The following is a 15,680-nucleotide window of genomic DNA, read 5'->3' as shown; positions in this document are numbered from 1 at the left end:
CAGTCGAGCGCGCCTGCGCCGTCAGACTTCACATCAACTACCCTAATTTTAATTATTTTTTAAAAACTACCCTAACTTTATATTATATCTCCTAGGCACCATGGAATACCTGGGCTCATATCGGTTCATGATACTATCCGGCTACGCGTCCGTCGGATGATAATCCTAAAAGATCAACCGCCTGAACTGTTGTTCGATGGAGCCACGGACAGCAGTTGGATCCCTTAGGTGAGTTGTTGGGCCTTTGCAACAAGATTATGTTGTTCTCGATGTTTTGTAACACGAGCCTTGTTGCAATCCCCGATGAATAATTTTTTATTCTACGCCAATTATTTGTAAAATCTTGCAAAAGTCCAGTCGAGTGTGATTGGACTGTCAGATTTGACATCAACGACCGTAATTTCATATCCCTCCTAGGCCTGGCACCCACGTTTTGAGCGTTTACAATTTCGCCCTGATGACACGGGTCAAACGGAGTTTCCATTTCCTTTCAATAAGAGCTTTCATTTTCATGGATGAGAGAAAGTGAGTTTAACGTCTGTGATGCATTCGTCAATCTTAAAAGTTGTTAGATCCGCCTATCAAACGCATCTATAGGATAGAATGTGTGTATATGTTCACAGGTTGAGTGTGTGTGCATGTATGTGAGCATATGCACTTGTTATGTGTTTATCAAAGAAAAAAGTGATGATACCATGAATAGATGAACCAAAAATCGCTATTATTTGAGATCTTGCTTGCTAGTTGTTGTTCAACCTTGTGCCCACAATTTTTTTTCAAAGAATCTCTTAATACATTTTAGGTGGCAGGTCAAAAGTAAGGTCTGCAATTAGCAAATAACGTATATCAATCTTAAGTTTGGTGTTACATGAGTAGTTCTTTAGAGCATCCACAACCACGATTGGCAAATTGTGCCTCCCAAACACCCACGAGCGCGTCTGGCCGCGTCCGCTGCCGATGCCCGGGCAGTTGCCATTCCGCCCTCCCCAGAACCACGTACCTCAAATGTCCTACACCTTTTTCATACAAACACATGCAAGTACGTAGACGACATACAAACATAGAACATAGCATTTCGGTCATCGGACATTCATCCAAAAGGGTCGACGGAGTTCAAATTCAATCTAAATACACTATAAAAACAACTAAAAATATGAACATAGCAGCTCGGGGTGGCCGGAATTCACCACTTCATGGCCGGGCCCTTGCCCTTGCGGTCGGCGACGCGGCGGTCCATCTCCTCCATGTAGGCGTCCGCAGTGGGAGGATTGTCGTTGCCGTCGTTCGTGGTGGTGCTGCTCTCCTCCGACGAGGGGATGTACCCGGAGAGGCAGTGGAGAAGTGATACGTCTCCAACGTATCTATAATTTATGAAATATTCATGCTATTATATTATCCATCTTAGATGTTTTATATGCATTTATATGCTATTCTATATGATTTTTGGGACTAACCTATTAACCTAGAGCCCAGTGCCAGTTTCTGTTTTTTCATTGTTTTTGAGTTTTACAAAAAAGAATATCAAACGGAGTCCAATTGACGTGCCAATTTTTGATGATTTTTTATGGACCAAAAGAAGACCCCGGAGTAAAAGAGTTGGGCCAGGAGAGTCCCGGGGCGCCCACGAGGGTGGGGGGCGCGCCCACCCCCCAGGCGCGTGGGCCTGCTGAAGGAAATATGCCCTAGAGGCAATAATAAAGTTATTATTTATTTCCTTATATCATGATAAATGTTTATTATTCATGCTAGAATTGTATTAACCGGAAACATGATACATGTGTGAATACATAGACAAACAGAGTGTCACTAGTATGCCTCTACTAGACTAGCTCGTTGATCAAAGATGGTTATGTTTCCTAGCCATAGACATGAGTTGTCATTTGATTAACGGGATCACATCATTAGGAGAATGATGTGATTGACTTGACCCATTCCGTTAGCTTAGCACTTGATCGTTTAGTATGTTGCTATTGCTTTCTTCGTGACTTATACATGTTCCTATGACTATGAGATTATGCAACTCCCGTTTATCGGAGGAACACTTTGTGTGCTACCAAACGTCACAACATAACTGGGTGATTATAAAGGTGCTCTACAGGTGTCTCCGAAGGTACTTGTTGGGTTGGCGTATTTCGAGATTAGGATTTGTCACTCCGATTGTCGGAGAGGTATCTTTGGGCCCTCTCGGTAATACACATCACTTAAGCCTTGCAAGCATTGCAAATAATGAGTTTGTTGCGAGATGATGTATTACAGAACGAGTAAAGAGACTTGCCGGTAACGAGATTGAACTAGGTATTGAGATACCGACGATCGAATCTCGGGCAAGTAACATACCGATGACAAAGGGAACAACGTATGTTGTTATGCGGTCTGACCGATAAAGATCTTCGTAGAATATGTGGGAGCCAATATGAGCATCCAGGTTCCGCTATTGGTTATTGACCGGAGACGTGTCTCGGTCATGCCTACATAGTTCTCGAACCCGTAGGGTCCGCACGCTTAAAGTTCGATGACGGTTATATTATGAGTTTATGTGTTTTGATGTACCGAAGGTAGTTCGGAGTCCCGGATGTGATCACGGACATGACGAGGAGTCTCGAAATGATCGAGACATAAAGATTGATATATTGGAAGCCTATGTTTGGATATCGGAAGTGTTCCGGGTGAAATCGGGATTTTACCGGAGTACCGGGAGGTTACCGGAACCCCCCGGCAACATAATGGGCCTTAGTGGGCCTAGGTGGAAAAGAGGAGAGGCGGCTAGGGCTGGGCCGCGCGCCCCTCCCCCCTAGTCCGAATAGGACAAGGAGAAGGGGGCGGCGCCCCCCTTCCTTCTTCTCCCTCTCCTCTTTCCCCCCTCCCAAGTCCTAATCCAACTAGGAAAAGGGGGGGAGTCCTACTCCCGATGGGAGTAGGACTCCTCCTGGCGCGCCCCAAGGCTGGCCGCACCTCCCCCCCTTTGATCCTTTATATACAGGGGCAGGGGGGCACCCCATGGACACAACACAATTGATCATTGATCTCTTAGCCGTGTGCGGTGCCCCCCTCCACCATATTACACCTCGATAATATCGTAGCGGTGCTTAGGCAAAGCCCTGCGTCGGTAGAACATCATCATCATCACCACGCCGTCGTGCTGATGAAACTCTCCCTCAACACTCGGCTGGATCGGAGTTCGAGGGACGTCATCGAGCTGAACGTGTGCTGAACTCGGAGGTGCCATACGTTCGGTACTTGATCGGTCGGATCATGAAGACGTACGACTACATCAACCGCGTTGTGTTAACGCTTCCGCTTTCGGTCTACGAGGGTACGTGGACAACACTCTCTCCTCTCGTTGCTATGCATCACCATGATCTTGCGTGTGCGTAGGAAATTTTTTGAAATTACTACGTTCCCCAACAGTGGCATCCGAGCCTGGTTTTATGCGTAGATGTCATATGCACGAGTAGAACACAAGTGAGTTGTGGGCGATATAAGTCATACTGCTTACCAGCATGTCATACTTTGGTTCGGCGGTATTGTTGGATGAAGCGGCCCGGACCGACATTACGCGTACGCTTACGCGAGACTGGTTCTTCCAACGTGCTTTGCACAGAGGTGGCTGGCAGGTGTCAGTTTCTCCAACTTTAGTTGAACCGAGTGTGGCTACGCCCGGTCCTTGCGAAGGTTAAAACAACACCAACTTGACAAACTATCGTTGTGGTTTTTGATGCGTAGGTAAGAACGGTTCTTGCTAAGCCCGTAGCAGCCACGTAAAACTTGCAACAACAAAGTAGAGGACGTCTAACTTGTTTTTGTAGGGCATGTTGTGATGTGATATGGTCAAGACATGATGCTAAATTTTATTGTATGAGATGATCATGTTTTGTAACCGAGTTATCGGCAACTGGCAGGAGCCATATGGTTGTCACTTTATTGTATGCAATGCAATCGCCCTGTAATGCTTTACTTTATCACTAAGCGGTAGCGATAGTCGTAGAAGCATAAGATTGGCGAGACGACAACGATGCTATGATGGAGATCAAGGTGTCGCGCCGGTGATGGTGGTGATCATGACGGTGCTTCGGAGATGGAGATCACAAGCACAAGATGATGATGGCCATATCATATCACTTATATTGATTGCATGTGATGTTTATCTTTTATGCATCTTATCTTGCTTTGATTGACGGTAGCATTATAAGATGATCCCTCACTAAATTATCAAAGTATAAGTGTTCTCTCTGAGTATGCACCGTTGCGAAAGTTCTTCGTGCTGAGACACCACGTGATGATCGGGTGTGATAGGCTCTACGTTCAAATACAACGGGTGCAAAACAGTTGCACACGCGGAATACTCAGGTTAAGCTTGACGAGCCTTGCATATAACAGATATGGCCTCGGAACACGGAGACCGAAAGGTCGAGCGTGAATCATATAGTAGATATGATCAACATAGTGATGTTCACCGTTGAAACTACTCCATCTCACGTGATGATCGGACATGGTTTAGTTGATATGGATCACGTGATCACTTAGAGGACTAGAGGGATGTCTATCTAAGTGGGAGTTCTTAAGTAATATGATTAATTGAACTTAAATTTATCATGAACTTAGTCTTGATAGTATTTTGCAAATTATGTTGTAGATCAATAGCTCGCGTTGTTACTTCTCTATGTTTATTTTGATATGTTCCTAGAGAAAAATTATGTTGAAAGATGTTAGTAGCAATGATGCAGATTGGATCCGTGATCTGAGGATTATCCTCATTGCTACACAGAAGATTTATGTCCTTGATGCACCGCTAGGTGACAGACCTATTGCAGGAGCAGATGCAGACGTTATGAACGTTTGGCTAGCTCAATATGATGACTACTTGATAGTTTAGTGTTGGGGATCGTAGCAGAATTTGAAAATTTTCTACGCATCACCAAGATCCATCTATGGAGTATACTAGCAACGAGGGGAAAGGAGTGCATCTACATACCCTTGTAGATCGCGAGCGGAAGCGTTCCAATGAACGAGGTTGATGGAGTCGTACTCGCCGTGATCCAAATCACCGATGACCGAGTGCCGAACGGACGGCACCTCCGCGTTCAACACACGTACGGTGCAGCGACGTCTCCTCCTTCTTGACCAGCAAGGGGGAAGGAGAGGTTGATGGAGATCCAGCAGCACGACGGCGTGGTGGTGGATGTAGCGGGATCTCGGCAGGGCTTCGCCGAGCTTTCTGCGAGAGGGAGAGGTGTAGCAGGGGAGGAGGGAGGCACCCAAGGCTGTAGCGTTCTGCCCTCCCTCCCCCCTTTATATAGGCCCCCTGGGAGGGGGGCGCCGGCCAAGACCCATCTACATGGGGGGGGGGGGGGCGGCCAAGGGGAAGGGGGGTGGCTTCCCCCCAAGTCAAGTGGGGCGCCCCCCACCCTAGGGTTTCCAACCCTAGGCGCAGGGGGGAGGCCCATGGGGGGCGCCCCAGCCCACTAAGGGCTGGTTCCCTTCCCACTTCAGCCCATGGGGCCCTCCGGGATAGGTGGCCCCACCCGGTGGACCCCCGGGACCCTTCCGGTGGTCCCGGTACAATACCGATAACCCCCGAAACTTTCCCGGTGGCCAAAACTGGACTTCCTATATATAATTCTTCACCTCCGGACCATTCCGGAACTCCTCGTGATGTCCGGGATCTCATCTGGGACTCCGAACAACTTTCGGGTTTCCGCATACTCATATCTCTACAACCCTAGCGTCACCGAACCTTAAGTGTGTAGACCCTACGGGTTCGCGAGACATGCAGACATGACCGAGACGCCTCTCCGGTCAATAACCAACAGCGGGATCTGGATACCCATGTTGGCTCCCACATGTTCCACGATGATCTCATCGGATGAACCACGATGTCGAGGATTCAATCAATCCCGTATACAATTCCCTTTGTCAATCGGTATGTTACTTGCCCGAGATTCGATCGTCGGTATCCCAATACCTTGTTCAATCTCGTTACCGGCAAGTCTCTTTACTCGTACCGCAATGCATGATCCCGTGACTAACTCCTTAGTCACATTGAGCTCATTCTGATGATGCATTACCGAGTGGGCCCAGAGATACCTCTCCGTCATACGGAGTGACAAATCCCAGTCTCGATCCATGCCAACTCAACAGACACTTTCGGAGATACCCGTAGTGTACCTTTATAGTCACCCAGTTACGTTGTGACGTTTGGCACACCCAAAGCACTCCTACGGTATCCGGGAGTTGTACGATCTCATTGTCTAAGGAGAAGATACTTGACATTGGAAAAGCTCTAGCAAACGAACTACACGATCTTTGAGCTATGCTTAGGATTGGGTCTTGTCCATCACATCATTCTCCTAATGATGTGATCCCGTTATCAATGACATCCAATGTCCATAGTCAGGAAACCATGACTATCTGTTGATCAACGAGCTAGTCAACTAGAGGCTTACTAGGGACACGTTGTGGTCTATGTATTCACACATGTATTACGATTTCCGGATAACACAATTATAGCATGAACAATAGACAATTACCATGAACAAAGAAATATAATAATAACCATTTATTATTGCCTCTAGGGCATATTTCCAACAGTCTCCCACTTGCACTAGAGTCAATAATCTAGTTACATTGTGATGAATCGAACACCCATTGCGTCCTGGTGTTGATCATGTTTTGCTCTAGGGAGAGGTTTAGTCAACGGATCTGCTACATTCAGGTCCGTATGTACTTTACAAATATCTATGTCTCCATTTTGAACACTTTCACGAATGGAGTTGAAGCGACGCTTGATATGCCTAGTCTTCCTGTGAAACCTGGGCTCCTTCGCAAGGGCAATAGCTCCAGTGTTGTCACAGAAGAGAGTCATCGGGCCCGACGCATTGGGAATCACCCCTAGGTCGGTAATGAACTCCTTCATCCAGACTGCTTCATGTGCTGCCTCCGAGGCTGCCATGTACTCCGCTTCACATGTAGATCCCGCCATGACGCTTTGCTTGCAACTGCACCAGCTTACTGCTCCTCCATTCAAAATATACACGTATCCGGTTTGTGACTTCGAGTCATCCAGATCTGTGTCGAAGCTAGCGTCGACGTAACCCTTTACGACGAGCTCTTCGTCACCTCCATAAACGAGAAACATATCCTTAGTCCTCTTCAGGTACTTCAGGATATTCTTGACCGCTGTCCAGTGTTCCATGCCGGGATTACTTTGGTACCTTCCTACCAAACTTACGGCAAGGTTTACATCAGGTCTGGTACACAACATGGCATACATAATAGACCCTATGGCCGAGGCATAGGGGATGACACTCATCTTTTCTCTATCTTCTGCCGTGGTCGGGCATTGAGCCGTGCTCAATTGCACACCTTGCAATACAGGCAAGAACCCCTTCTTGGACTGATCCATATTGAACTTCTTCAATATCTTGTCAAGGTACGTACTCTGTGAAAGAGCAATGAGGCGTCTCGATCTATCTCTATAGATCTTGATGCCTAATATATAAGCAGCTTCTCCAAGGTCCTTCATTGAAAAACACTTATTCAAATAGGCCTTAATACTTTCCAAGAATTCTATATCATTTCCCATCAATAGTATGTCATCCACATATAATATGAGAAATGCTACAGAGCTCCCACTCACTTTCTTGTAAACACAGGCTTCTCCATAAGTCTGTGTAAACCCAAACGCTTTGATCATCTCATCAAAGCGAATGTTCCAACTCCGAGATGCTTGCACCAGCCCATAGATTGAGCGCTGGAGCTTGCATACTTTGTTAGCATTCTTAGGATCGACAAAACCTTCCGGCTGCATCATATACAACTCTTCCTTAAGGAAGCCGTTAAGGAATGCCGTTTTGACGTCCATCTGCCATATCTCATAATCATAGTATGCGGCAATTGCTAACATGATTCGGACGGACTTCAGCTTCGCTACTTGGAATTGGCGCAACTGGAGCAATTATCCGAGATGCGGCGGGCATGTTCATTGCGGCCTGCAGTGTTATGCTCCCTCTGGCAATTGACGCGACATCAGCGGAAGCAAAGTGGTGAGAAAGTCTCATCGTAGTCAACCCCTTGAACTTGTCGATAACCCTTAGCGACAAGTCGAGCTTTATAGATGGTCACATTACCATCTGCGTCTGTCTTCTTCTTAAAGATCCATTTGTTTTCTATGGCTCGCCGATCATCGGGCAAGTCAGTCAAAGTCCATACTTCGTTTTCATACATGGATCCTATCTCGGATTTCATGGCTTCTAGCCATTTGTCGGAATCTGGGCCCGCCATCGCTTCTTCATAGTTCGCAGGTTCACCGTTGTCTAACAACATGATTTCCAGGACAGGGTTACCGTACCACTCTGGTGCGGAACGTGTCCTTGTGGACCTACGAAGTTCAGTAGTAACTTGATCTGAAGTTTCATGATCATCATCATTAACTTCCTCCCCAGTCGGTGTAGGCACCACAGGAACATCTTCCCGCGCTGCACTACTTTGATGTTCGGAAGGAGTGACTATCACCTCATCAAGTTCCACTTTCCTCCCACTTAATTCTTTTGAGAGAAACTCTTTCTCCAGAAAGGACCCGTTCTTGGCAACGAAGATCTTGCCTTCGGATCTGAGGTAGAAGGTATACCCAATAGTTTCCTTAGGGTATCCTATGAAGACGCATTTCTCCGACTTGGGTTCGAGCTTTTCAGGTTGAAGTTTCTTGACATAAGCATCGCATCCCCAAACTTTTAGAAACGACAGCTTATGTTTCTTCCCAAACCATAATTCATACGGTGTCGTCTCAACGGATTTCGACGGAGCCCTATTTAAAGTGAATGCGGCAGTCTCTAAAGCATAGCCCCAAAATGAGAGCGATAAATCGGTAAGAGACATCATAGATCGCACCATATCCAATAGAGTGCGATTACGACGTTCAGACACACTGTTTCGCTGAGGTGTTCCAAGCGGCGTGAGTTGTGAAACGATTCCACATTTCCTTAAGTGCGCACCAAATTCATGACTTAAATATTCTCCACCACGATCTCATCGTAAGAATTTTATTTTCCTGTCACGTTGATTCTCAACCTCACTCTGAAATTCCTTGAACTTTTCAAAGGTTTCAGACTTGTGTTTCATTAGGTAGACATACCCATATCTACTTAAGTCATCAGTGAGAGTGAGAACATAACGATATCCTCCGCGAGCCTCAACACTCATTGGACCGCACACATCGGTATGTATGATTTCCAATAAGTTGGTTGCTCGCTCCATTGTTCCGGAGAACGGAGTCTTGGTCATCTTACCCATGAGGCATGGTTCGCACGTGTCAAATGATTCGTAATCAAGAGACTCCAAAAGTCCATCTACATGGAGCTTCTTCATGCGCTTGACACCAATGTGACCAAGGCGGTAGTGCCACAAGTATGTGGGACTATCGTTATCAACTTTACATCTTTTGGTATTCACACTATGAATATGTGTAACATCACGTTCGAGATTCATCAAGAATAAACCATTGACCAGCGGGGCATGACCATAAAACATATCTCTCAAATAAATAGAACAACCATTATTCTCGGATTTAAATGAGTAGCCATCTCGAATTAAATGAGATCCAGATACAATGTTCATGCTCAAAGCTGGCACTAAATAACAATTATTGAGGTTTAAAACTAATCCCGTAGGTAGATGCAGAGGTAGCGTGCCGACGGCAATCACATCGACCTTGGAACCATTCCCGACGCGCATCGTCACCTCGTCCTTTGCCAGTCTCCGTTTATTCCACAGTTCCTGTTTTGAGTTACAAATATGAGCAACCGCACCGGTATCAAATACCCAAGAGCTACTACGAGTACTGGTAAGGTACACATCAATTACATGTATATCACATATAACTTTGGTGTTGCCGGCCTTCTTGTCCGCTAAGTATTTGGGGCAGTTCCGCTTCCAGTGACCACTTCCCTTGCAATAAAAGCACTCAGTCTCAGGCTTGGGTCCATTCCTTGACTTCTTCCCGGCAACTGGCTTACCGGGCGCGGCAACTCCCTTGCCGTCCTTCTTGAAGTTCTTCTTACCCTTGCCCTTCTTGAACTTAGTGGTTTTATTCACCATCAACACTTGATGTTCTTTTCTGATCTCCACCTCCGCTGATTTCAGCATTGAATATACCTCAGGAATGGTCTTTTCCATCCCCTGCATATTGAAGTTTATCACAAAGCTCTTGTAGCTTGGTGGAAGCGACTGGATGATTCTGTCAATGACCGCGTCATCCGGGAGATTGACTCCCAGCTGAGACAAGCGGTTATGCAACCCAGACATTCTGATTATTTGCTCACTAACAGAACTATTCTCCTCCATTTTACAGCTGAAGAACTTGTCGGAGATTTCACATCTCTCGACCCGGGCATGAGCTTGGAAAACCATTTTCAGCTCCTCGAACATCTCATATGCTCCATGTTTCTCAAAACGCTTTTGAAGACCCGGTTCTAAGCTGTAAAGCATGCCGCACTGAACGAGGGAGTAATCATCAGCACGTGATTGCCAAGCGTTCATAACGTCTTGGTTCTCTGGGATTGGTGCTTCACCTAGCGGTGCTTCTAAGACATAATCTTTCTTGGCAGCTATGAGGATGATCCTCAGGTTCCGGACCCAATCCATATAGTTACTGCCATCATCTTTTAGCTTGGTTTTCTCTAGGAACGCGTTGAAGTTGAGGACAACGTGGGCCATTTGATCTACAAGACATAGTGTAAAGATTTTAGACTAAGTTCATGATAATTAAGTTCATATAATCAAATTATTCAATGAACTCCCACTCAGATAGACATCCCTCTAGTCATCTAAGTGAAACATGATCCGAGTTAACTAGGCCGTGTCCGATCATCACGTGAGACGGACTAGTCAAGATCGGTGAACATCTTCATGTTGATTGTATCTTCTATACGACTCATGCTCGACCTTTCGGTCCTCTGTGTTCCGAGGCCATGTCTGTACATGCTAGGCTCGTCAAGTCAACCTAAGTGTATTGCGTGTGTTCCAAGGCCATGTCTGTACATGCTAGGCTCGCCAACACCCGTTGTATGCGAACGTTAGAATCTAACACACCCGATCATCACGTGGTGCTTCGAAACAACGAACCTTCGCAACGGTGCACAGTTAGGGGGAACACTTTCTTGAAATTATCATAAGGGATCATCTTACTTACTACCGTCGTTCTAAGCAAATAAGATGGAAAACATGATAAACATCACATGCAATCAAATAGTGACATGATATGGTCAATATCATTTTGCTCCTTTGATCTCCATCTTCGGGGCACCATGATCATCTTCGTCACCGGCATGACACCATGATCTCCATCATCATGATCTCCATCATTGTGTCTTCATGAAGTTGTCACGCCAACGATTACTTCTACTTCTATGGCTAACGCGTTTAGCAATAAAGTAAAGTAATTTACATGGCGTTATTCAATGACACGCAGGTCATACAAAATAATAAAGAAAACTCCCATGGCTCCTGCCGGTTGCCATACTCATCGACATGCAAGTCGTGATTCCTATTACAAGAATATGATCAATCTCATACATCACATATATCATTCATCACATCTTCTAGCCATATCACATCACATAGCACATGCTGCAAAAACAAGTTAGACGTCCTTTAATTGTTGTTGCAAGTTTTTACGTGGCTTGTATAGGTTTCTAGCAAGAACGTTTCTGACCTACGTAAAACCACAACGTGATTTGCCAATTTCTATTTACCCTTCATAAGGACCCTTTTCATCGAATCCGTTCCGACTAAAGTAGGAGAGACAGACACCCGCTAGCCACCTTATGCAACTAGTGCATGTCAGTCGGTGGAACCTGTCTCACGTAAGCGTACGTGTAAGGTCGGTCCAGGCCGCTTCATCCCACAATACCGCCGAAACAAGATAAGACTAGTAGCGGCAAGAAGAATTGGCAACATCTACGCCCACAACTGCTTTGTGTTCTACTCGTGCATAGTAACTACGCATAGGCCTGGCTCATGATGCCACTGTTGGGGATCGTAGCAGAATTTTAAAATTTTCTATGCATCACCAAGATCCATCTATGGAGTATACTAGCAACGAGGGGAAAGGAGTGCATCTACATACCCTTGTAGATCGCGAGCGGAAGCGTTCCAATGAACGAGGTTGATGGAGTCGTACTCGCCGTGATCCAAATCACCGATGACCGAGTGCCGAACGGACGGCACCTCCGCGTTCAACACACGTACGGTGCAGCGATGTCTCCTCCTTCTTGATCCAGCAAGGGGGAAGGAGAGCTTGATGGAGATCCAGCAGCACGACGGCGTGGTGGTGGATGTAGCGGGATCTCGGCAGGGCTTCGCCGAGCTTCTGCGAGAGGGAGAGGTGTAGCAGGGGAGGAGGGAGGCACCCAAGGCTGTAGCATTCTGCCCTCCCTCCCCCCTTTATATAGCCCCCTGGGAGGGGGGGCGCCAGCCAAGACCCATCTACATGGGGGGGGGCGGCCAAGGGGAAGGGGGGGTGGCTTCCCCCCCAAGTCAAGTGGGCCCCGCCCACCCTAGGGTTTCCAACCCTAGGCGCAGGGGGGAGGCCCATGGGGGGCGCCCCAGCCCACTAAGGGCTGGTTCCCTTCCCACTTCAGCCCATGGGGCCCTCCGGGATAGGTGGCCCCACCCGGTGGACCCCCGGGACCCTTCCGGTGGTCCCGGTACAATACCGATAACCCCCGAAACTTTCCCGGTGGCCAAAACTGGACTTCCTATATATAATTCTTCACCTCCGGACCATTCCGGAACTCCTCGTGACGTCCGGGATCTCATCCGGGACTCCGAACAACTTTCGGGTTTCCGCATACTCATATCTCTACAACCCTAGCGTCACCGAACCTTAAGTGTGTAGACCCTACGGGTTCGCGAGACATGCAGACATGACCGAGACGCCTCTCCGGTCAATAACCAATAGCTGGATCTAGATACCCATGTTGGCTCCCACATGTTCCACGATGATCTCATCGGATGAACCACGATGTCGAGGATTCAATCAATCCCGTATACAATTCCCTTTGTCAATCGGTATGTTACTTGCCCGAGATTCGATCGTCGGTATCCCAATACCTTGTTCAATCTCGTTACCGGCAAGTCTCTTTACTCGTACCGCAATGCATGATCCTGTGACTAACTCCTTAGTCACATTGAGCTCATTATGATGATGCATTACCGAGTGGGCCCAGAGATACCTCTCCGTCATACGGAGTGACAAATCCCAGTCTCGATCCGTGCCAACTCAACAGACACTTTCGGAGATACCCGTAGTGTACCTTTATAGTCACCCAGTTACGTTGTGACGTTTGGCACACCCAAAGCACTCCTACGGTATCCGGGAGTTGTACGATCTCATTGTCTAAGGAGAAGATACTTGACATTGGAAAAGCTCTAGCAAACGAACTTCACGATCTTTGAGCTATGCTTAGGATTGGGTCTTGTCCATCACATCATTCTCCTAATGATGTGATCCCGTTATCAATGACATCCAATGTCCATAGTCAGGAAACCATGACTATCTGTTGATCAACGAGCTAGTCAACTAGAGGCTTACTAGGGACACGTTGTGGTCTATGTATTCACACATGTATTACGATTTCCGGATAACACAATTATAGCATGAACAATAGACAATTACCATGAACAAAGAAACATAATAATAACCATTTATTATTGCCTCTAGGGCATATTTCCAACATTTAGTGCACCATGCTTAACGGCTTAGAATCGGGACTTCAAAGACGTTTTGAACGTCATGGACCATATGAGATGTTCCAGGAGTTGAAGTTAATATTTCAGGCAAATACCCGAGTTGAGAGATATGAAGTCCCCAACAAGTTCTATAGCTAAAAGATGGAGGAGAATAGCTCAAGCAGTGAGCATGTGCTCAGATTGTCTGGGTACTACAATCGCTTGAATCAAGTGGGAGTTAATCTTCCAGATAAAATAGTGATTGACAGAATTCTCTAGTCACCATCACCAAGTTAGTAGAACTTCGTGATGAACTATAGTATGCAAGGGATGACGAAAGTAATTCCCGAGCTCTTCGCGATGCTGAAATCGACGAAGGTAGAAATAAAGAAAGAGCATCAAGTGTTGATGGTTAACAAGACCACTAGTTTCAAGAAAAGGGCAAAGGGAAAGCAAGGGAACTTCATGTAGAACGGCAAGCAAGTTGCTGCTCAAGTGAAGAAGCCCGAGTCTGGACCTAAGCCTGAGACTAAGTGCTTCTACTGCAAAGGGACTGGTCACTGGAAGCGGAACCGCCCCAAATAATTGGCGGATAAGAAGGATGGCAAAGTGAACAAAAGTATATTTGATATACATGTTATTGATGTGTACTTTACTAGTGTTTATAGCAACCCCTCAGTATTTGATACTGGTTTAGTTGCTAAGAGAAGTAACTCGAAACGGGAGTTGCATAATGAATAGAAACTAGTTAAGGATGAAGTGACGATGTGTATTGGAAGTGGTTCCAAGATTGATATGATCATCATCGCACACTCCCTATACTTTCGGGATTAGTGTTGAACCTAAATAAGTGTTATTTGGTGTTTGCGTTGAGCATGAATATGATTTGATCATGTTTATTGCAATACGGTTATTCATTTAAGTTAGAGAATAATTGTTGTTCTGTTTACATGAATAAAACCTTATATGGTTACACACCCAATGAAAATGGTTCATTGGATCTCGATCGTAGTGATACACATATTCATAATATTGAAGCCAAAAGATGCAAAGTTAATAATGATAGTGCAACTTATTTGTGGCACTGCCGTTTAGGTCATATTGGTGTAAAGCGCATGAAGAAACTCCATGCTGATGGGCTTTCGGAATCACTTGATTATGAATCACTTGATGCTTGCGAACCATGCCTTATGGGCAAGATGACTAAGACTCAGTTCTCCGGAACAATGGAGCGAGCAACTGACTTATTGGAAATAATACATACTGATGTATGTGATCCGATGAGTGTTGAGGCTCGCGGCGGGTATCATTATTTTCTGACCTTCATAGATGATTTGAGCAGATATGGGTATATACTTGATGAAACATAAGTCTGAAACATTTGAAAAGTTCAAAGAATTTCAGAGTGAAGTGGAAAATCATCGTGACAAGAAAATAAGGTTTCTACGATCTGATCGCGGAGACAAATATTTGAGTTACGAGTTTGGTCTTCAATTAAAACAATGTGGAATAGTTTCACAAATTCGTGCCACCTGGAACACCACAGCATAATGGTGTGTCCGAACGTCATAACCGTACTTTATTGGATATAGTGCAATCTATGATGTTTCTTACCGATTTACCACTATAGTTTTGGGGTTATGCATTAGAGACAGCTGCATTCACGTAAAAAAGGGCACCATCTAAATCCGTTTGAGACGACACCGTATGAACTGTGGTTTGGCAAGAAACCAAAGTTGTCGTTTCTTAAAGTTTGGGGTTGCGATGCTTATAAGAAAAAGTTTCATCCTGATAAGCTCAAACCAAAATCGGAGAAATGTGTCTTCATGGGATACCCAAAGGAGACAATTGGGTACACCTTCTATCACAGATCTGAAGGCAAGATATTCGTTGCTAAGAATGGATCCTTTCTAGAGAAGGAGTTTCTCTCGAAAGAAGTGAGTGGGAGGAAAGTA

Source organism: Aegilops tauschii, chromosome 1 (assembly GCF_002575655.3).
Source record: "Aegilops tauschii subsp. strangulata cultivar AL8/78 chromosome 1, Aet v6.0, whole genome shotgun sequence".
NCBI classification, from domain to species: Eukaryota; Viridiplantae; Streptophyta; class Magnoliopsida; order Poales; family Poaceae; genus Aegilops; species Aegilops tauschii.
The sequence above is the reverse complement of the archived record's forward strand: the minus strand, read 5'-3'. Positions refer to the sequence as shown.